At 35.1% G+C, this 7,393-nt stretch overlaps 1 pseudogene; it reads right to left on the bottom strand.

The window, feature by feature from the left end:
- Positions 1-314: 314 nt before the first annotated feature.
- LOC149134061 (uncharacterized) lies at positions 315-5,264 on the bottom strand (annotated as a pseudogene).
- Between the last annotated feature and the right edge of the window lie 2,129 nt (positions 5,265-7,393).

Raw genomic sequence — 7,393 nt, 5'->3', positions numbered from 1 at the left:
TCAATTATTGCAATTAATTGCAATTAATTGTCACTTATTTTTCCGAACGTAAAAACACTATATATTTTGGAGTGTTAACTTCGATTTAGATAAGAGCCAAAATGATAGGAAAATAAAAGACACGTCTTATAATTTAAAAAAACTTTATTTTCAGAAAACGTTCAAAGTTCAATTTTATTGATTTAGAATAGGGAACAAACATCATGTATACTCTACATTGTACAGAATTTTGAAAAACAAATAAATTGAAGTCTGTAATTGAAAGAGTTTCTCAAACGAGTAGCACAATTAAAACGTTCTGATATAGCAAAAGGTCATGAACGATAGCAGATTTCTGAAACTAGGTCTGCATCCCAGAAAGCGCGATTGACTTTTAGAAATAATTGCATTTCTAAATTTATTGATGTTAAGTATTGCCGAAAATCATTAAATGCGTAACCTGCTGAGCTGAAGAAACGTTCCAAAATGTTGGACATTGGTAAAAGAAATCTACAGTTCAGATATTGCTGAGGTGAAATTTTATCTTTGTTGTGTTTTTTCAAACAAATTGTAGAAAATCATCATCTTCTACAGGTAAGTCAGACTGTTGCGACGTGTCTTTCATCACTTTCAGCTGATGAAGAGCAGCCACTTCATCTGCAGTTAGCTCTGATTCTGCATGTTATAAAATTTTCACAACTCCACTTTCAAAATTTGAGCTGTGCACAATAGCTGCCGATGGAAGTAAATATTTTTTTAACTTCACGTAAGGATAAAATGCGAGAATTTCGTCAAAAAAAGAATTCGAGCATCTGCCAAATCTATTTCTGTTCTTTGCAAGGCGACTGTTACTGAGCGTAACTTTCCTTAATTGTCTTTTATAATCTGAAGATCATTATGATCGCGTGGAGTCAACAAGTAATCAACCAGCTTTGGATCGCCTTGAAAAGAGTCTAAAAACGGCTTGAGTTGGAGTTACCTCTCAATCATGTCATAAGTACTGGACCAACGGGTTTTATCTCTTTGTATAGGTTGCAAAGACGTTTTTACCCGAAGTGTACCCGCAAGTTTTAATGATTTCAGCTTGCCCATCAACATATTAGTTTTATCAAGTAGAACTTCCTGCTTGTTAAAATAAGCAGAAACGGCTAGATTGAATTTATGAGAGGCACATCCAATTAATGGTATTCTACCCAAATTCGCTATAGATTTGTTCACTTCAGTATTATCTTCGTTAATGGCTACATTTTCTAAGTTTTTGCTATAGACACTTAACACATACTCTATAAATTCGACATAATCAGAAGCAGTGAATGATGTTTCACTTACCATTGTCGAAAATGCCAGCAACTAACAACTTTAAAGCCTTTAGAACCTTTTAAACCTCCATGCTTCCTGAAATTCGCCAATACTACACCTGATATCTCCCCCTTCATATACATGCACACATGTATACCATGACTCCTACACTGTTCACTTTCCTGACTTTTGCACATAATTCTATGTACTATACATGCACCTTTGATGAGTTGTAGTGCACCTGAGCACTATACACAATAATTTCATTATTATTGTTATTATACCCAATCAATCCAACCATAAACATTTAAAGCCGAGAGACTAACCAAACTACTTCTTGGTGAAAGAAAACTCGATAAAGATGGTTGTCCGGTTGCTTGTGTAGAAGAATATTCTGGATGCTGGTTTATTATATGATTCATAAAATCTGTCCCTCCAGTTCCTTTTTTTGGGGTCAACATTTTTCCACATTTGCATTTCCATACACGTTCACTGTCTGCTTGGTTGAAATATTTTCTGACGATTTGCTCGTTTGCACGCGGCATGGGTTAGTTTAAAATAAAAGATATTTCGCCACAGTTTAAAATAGAAGATATTTCGCCACTCTATTGATGAATGTCTAATTCAGTTACTATGTCGGAGCGGAATTCAAGATACAACCACATTGCAGGCGAAGTTATGATTTAATGACTTGAAGACAGAATGTGCGAATCATTCTCGGCAGACAGAACTAAGAATCACTTGACAGCGATTATTTGACAAAATACACAATAGCCAGTTTCGAAACACGACAGAATGTGTAAATCATTCTCGGTAGTCCTAACCAAGCGTCAACACTCGACAGCGGTTATTTGACAACATACACAATAACCAAATCCAAAGCATGATAGAATGTGTACCATTCTCAGCAGTCTGAATCAAGCATCAACACTTCACAACATGCACAATAGTCAAATTCTTAAGCACGACAGAATGTGTGAATCATTCTCAGCAGGCAAAACAAAGCGTCAACACAATACTTCAGATAATAATAGAACGCTGTATTTGCCAATTGAACGTTGAATGAAGTATGAGCCATTTGAAAAACTTTCGCTGACAATGTTGCAATTAACTGCAATTAATTGCAATTAATTGATATGATAGCAATCAATTATTTAATTGACAGTATGACTCCAATCAATTAATTGGACCAATATATTGCAATTAACTTTTCATCAGTTAATTTTTTATAACTTCTGCTTGCGATCATGTGCCGAATACGCTTACCACCAAGTCACGTGCCTTCGCATAATCTTAGTTATGAGGCGGCGAATTCTCCAGTGACCAGAATGTCTGTTTGAATTCATTTTTTTTTTCTTGTTTTCTTATTGCAGTTTGAATTCAGATGCGACCGCATGGGGTCGATGTAATTGAATTACGTATTTCCCGGAAATTGGTGGCCTTGTGCCAAAATTTCAAACCAATATCAACAACACTAAGGATAACGAAAACAATATTAGCTGTAGTTGGTATTATCATTAATGTTTGTGTAATTGTTGCTGTCACTGTTCTTTATATCCAAATCAGTCCTGTTTAGGAGATCCATGGTCAGTAGTATCTTTGCAGACAGTTCTTCTCAAATCAAATTACCTCATACAGCCTTCCTCATTTTTTAAATACTGTAGAGTGTGATATGAGGAAGTTCTTGCTACACTTTCAAGCAGATCAAGTGATAACCATAAAAGTTCCTTCGACACCAATAATATCAAAAATGGTTACTGTTGTTGTTGTTGTTGTTGTTGTTGTTGTTGTTGTTGTTGATGATGATGATGATGTTTATTTAATATTCTTGTTATTGATGTTACTGCTATTGTCGTCTTGCTGCTGCTGCTGCTATTGTTGTTGTTGTTGTTGTTGTTGTTGTTGATGGTGATGATGAGGAGGATGATGATGATGATAATGATAATAATGATGATGATGATGATGATGATGATGATGAACTGTTGTTGTCGTTTAGCCCCAGGTTAGTCCTGATCGAATAGAACTATGATCAAAGGTGTTCCACTCAAGACCAACCTGTCATATTTATGGATATGCCCTTCCTTTTTTCAAGATAGTACGGGTTAACTTAAGGGAAATTTGACAACTATTTCCAGCGGGCTAAATGATCCCGTAAATGTCCCTTCGATGATTCGATGTTGTTGCTGTTATTGTTGTTGTTGTTGTTGTTGTTGTTGTTCTTCTTCTTCTTCTTCTTCTTCTTCTTCTTCTTCTTCTTCTTCTTCTTCCTCTTCTTCTTTTTCTTCTTCTTCTTCTTCTTCTTCTTCTTACCACTACTATTTCTATTACTACTACTACTACTACTACTACTACTACTAATAATAATAATAATAATAATAATAATGGAGATCGACAAGAAACAATAAATCATATTATCTCTGGCTGCCCAGTCCTGGCTAAGAAGGAATATATCCACAGACACGACAGAGCTGGGACCTATATACACTGGAAGCTATGCCAACATTATGGAATAACAACAGAAAATAGATGGTATAAACACACGCCAGAAAAGGTCACAGAAAACGAGAAAGCAACCATACTCTGGGATATGCCAATACACACAGATAGAGAAATTAAGGCAAATAGACCAGATATAGTTGTCAAAGATCATGAAGAAAAAAAATGCTTTCTAATTGATGTATCAATACCAGCAGATGACAACGTTTCTCTGAAAGAAATGGAAAAACTTTCAAAATACAAAGACCTGGAAATAGAGATAACTCGAATGTGGAATCTAAAAACAGAAACAATTCCTATCATAGTAGGTGCCTTAGGTATAATAAAAAAATATTCAGACAAATACATAACAAAAATAGCAGGACTTACAAATATATATAACATACAGAAAATTGCACTATTGGGTACTGCACACATCCTACGCAAAACACTTTCAATACAGTAAACATAAGAGCACCACAGCAAACCACAGCACATACCCAAGGCGCACAGAGCTGCGCTCGGTAGTGAAGTGAAAGCACGTTATAAAAATAAAACTACTGAATAATAATAATAATAATAATAATAATAATAATAATAATAATAATAATAATAATAATAATAATAATAATAATAATAATAATAATAATAATAATACTTTTCTTCACATAAGACTGCTTAACTACATTTTACAGTCAAAGAAATCAAGAAGTTCGCTTCCCAACTATGTAGTTCTGAGTTCGATTCTGTTATGCAGTAGCTCGGACATGTATTTTCTATCATAGATTTGGTATCGAGCAAAGTTTTATGATGAAATTTAGTACACGGAAACCGTTGCTGGGATTGTCCCGGTTCTAGTGATAGATTTCATCTGTTGTCTGTTTAATACCACCAGGCAGTCCTAGGTCAATGGGTGCCTTTAGTAAAGTTGAATCTGTTGCAAGTCTCTGAAATTGATCTCTGGGCCGAGGATTATTTTACTTTTTTCAGCTTCAGTAACCCATAAAAGGGTCAGTAGCGCATCCCTTCTTTCTCTAACAAAGTCATTTCAATTTATAAATTACATTCAAAATAAAAGTCTTTGTTCTTAGCTAAGAAATACAGGGTGGAGCAGAGAGGACGGATGATTTTGAAAACTTCACAAAATCATTAATTTTAGCTGCAAACAAATTTTATTGACATCAATGTGTTCGTATTGAATTAGAATTTGTCAAAATCAAGGGTGGAAAATAACATCTATCATGTGGTGTTCATTTTCGTTGATGCATTTCTGAAGGCGTTCTTGGAAGTTGGCCTCCACTCTCTCCAGCATTGCTCTGTGCATAGTCCCATATTTTCAACTGTTGCCCAACGACCAATTTGTACGGGTGGGAATGCAGGTCTTCATGCAAAATACACCTTACCGATCGGTTACCGATGCCAAGTTCAGTGGGATCCCTCCGATTAGAGCGATTCGGACTCTGTATCAAAGCTTGTCTGATGCGTTTCACATTTTCCGGGGTCTGTACCATTCGTGGCGCCCCAACTGGTCTCCTGTTCATTAGTGTATCACAACTGGTCTCCTGTTCATTAGTGCATTCACCTAACGTAAGATAGTGTTACGGGTGAGAACAGCTTGATTTCAGTGAATGTTGAAGTGGCGCCGAAACTCACGCTAAACTGCTGTGACAGACTCACTATTCTTCATATGACTGTCATAGGAAAACACGCGATGCTCTATCGTCCACAGCGCCATGGCTTCACACCTAAAGGAAAAATTTTAAGACACCAAGGACCGAATGGTACCTATCTGACATATGTCCCTCCCAGTGGGGCTGAGTAATATCCATTTCAAAAGATCCGTCCTCTCTGATCCACCCTGTACATATGTACTTACATCATATGTACTTACATCTTGTATTTACATCTTGTACATATGTACTTACCTCTTGTACTTACGTCACTGAAAATATGACATTTTTGCATCCATACATCGTTTTCATAAGCCAAAACTGCTTCTTATCTTAACTGATCCTATGTTTCTAAGACATTCTGAATTATGTCCATGACTTAATCCATTATATTAGGATCAGCCTGTGTAACTACTTCTTCACCTTTATTGGTGATGATACTCTCAAACAAATCGTAAGAAGTGCAATTTCCTACACTACTTAATTAAATAACTAACTACCCCAGCACCTACGTAATACCTAATTAACAAATACATGTCGTAATACAATCAGCAACTATCAGCAATTATTACTATTGTTCTAAAGCTTCTAATGCCTTCATTTTACTAATTGTCTTACTATCATTAAACAGCCTCGTGGTTGATAGCTCTAAAGTTTACAACGTCATTCTGTTGGAATATCAAATAAATGAATTACTGACATCACAACTCTCTGGTTTCAAAATTCAGATTTGCAGCTGCTACCTTGTTTCTTCCGGAGAGGGTATATTACTGTTATTGCTCCAGAACCTCAGTAGTCAAATATTTTTAGCAAATAATATGGATAAGTTACTAGAAATAAATCAGTAAGACAGACTTAGAAAATTCACAGTTAGAAACCACAACTTCGCTCTGTCACCGCAGGATTGAGGACGTATTTATTTCATTACATAATAGTGGTTATACTGAAGTCACTGATGATTATACAATGGTGATTACAAAGAAGTTATTGGTGGTTATAATCAGATGGTTACACAGATGTCATTGGTGGTTATATCCTGATGGGTAACAAAGCATCAAGCAATAAACTTTCTGTTATTTACAGAGAAAGAGATGACATTTGGAAAGCTCTTGAGCCATTATAAATCGTTATTGGGACAACTGAAGCCATACAACGCAACAACAACAGTAACGAATATAACGATAGCATTAACAACAATACCAAAAACAATAACAACCATAACAAGAAGAACAATAGCAAATACAACAAAATCAACATTAAAAAATAAACAACAGCATTATAAACAAAAGCAGCAACAATAACAATAGTTACAACAGCACCCGCAACAGCAGCAACAACACCAACAAATACAGCAACCACAAACGCAACAACAATGCCAGTGATAAATGTTATAAGAAAAACCAAATACAAAAAAAAACTCTAGAAGCCATAAGACAATTATATTTTCTTGTTGAATCCAACTCTATAATTATGAATATCCGGCTGTAAATCAGACGTTAATGATAACTTAGCTAGACAGGAAACCAACCATTTTTTTGTTTTTCACCAAATGGCAAATGAAGTTTAAGTCTCTTGCTTCGGGAAACTGCGAAATGTTTGCTTCAAGATTGGTATTAACCACCTCGATAATATAGGAAACGTATTTTGTTTTGTCTTATTCATTATTTTTTTTCATTTTACCATTTACGCTCCATAATTAATAATAGCAACAACAACAATTACAACAGCATGAAGAAGAAGAAGAAGAAGAAGAAGAAGAAGAAGAAGAAGAAGAAGAAGAAGAAGAAGAAGAAGAAGAAGAAGAAGAAGAAGAAGAAGAAGAAGAAGAAGAAGAAGAAGAAGAAGAAGAACCTTTAAAATTCTTTGAATATTGAAATATCATAAATTTTACAGAATTTTGGTTTTCAGAATCTGGTCTCCTTTCCTCTCAATATATCAGTGCTAATCATAAATAACAGCTATAGTAAAAT

This window comes from Octopus bimaculoides, chromosome 9 (genome assembly GCF_046866305.1).
Source record: "Octopus bimaculoides isolate indiv1 chromosome 9, ASM4686630v1, whole genome shotgun sequence".
Taxonomy (NCBI): Eukaryota; Metazoa; Mollusca; class Cephalopoda; order Octopoda; family Octopodidae; genus Octopus; species Octopus bimaculoides.
This window is presented reverse-complemented; position numbering and strand designations above follow the sequence as displayed.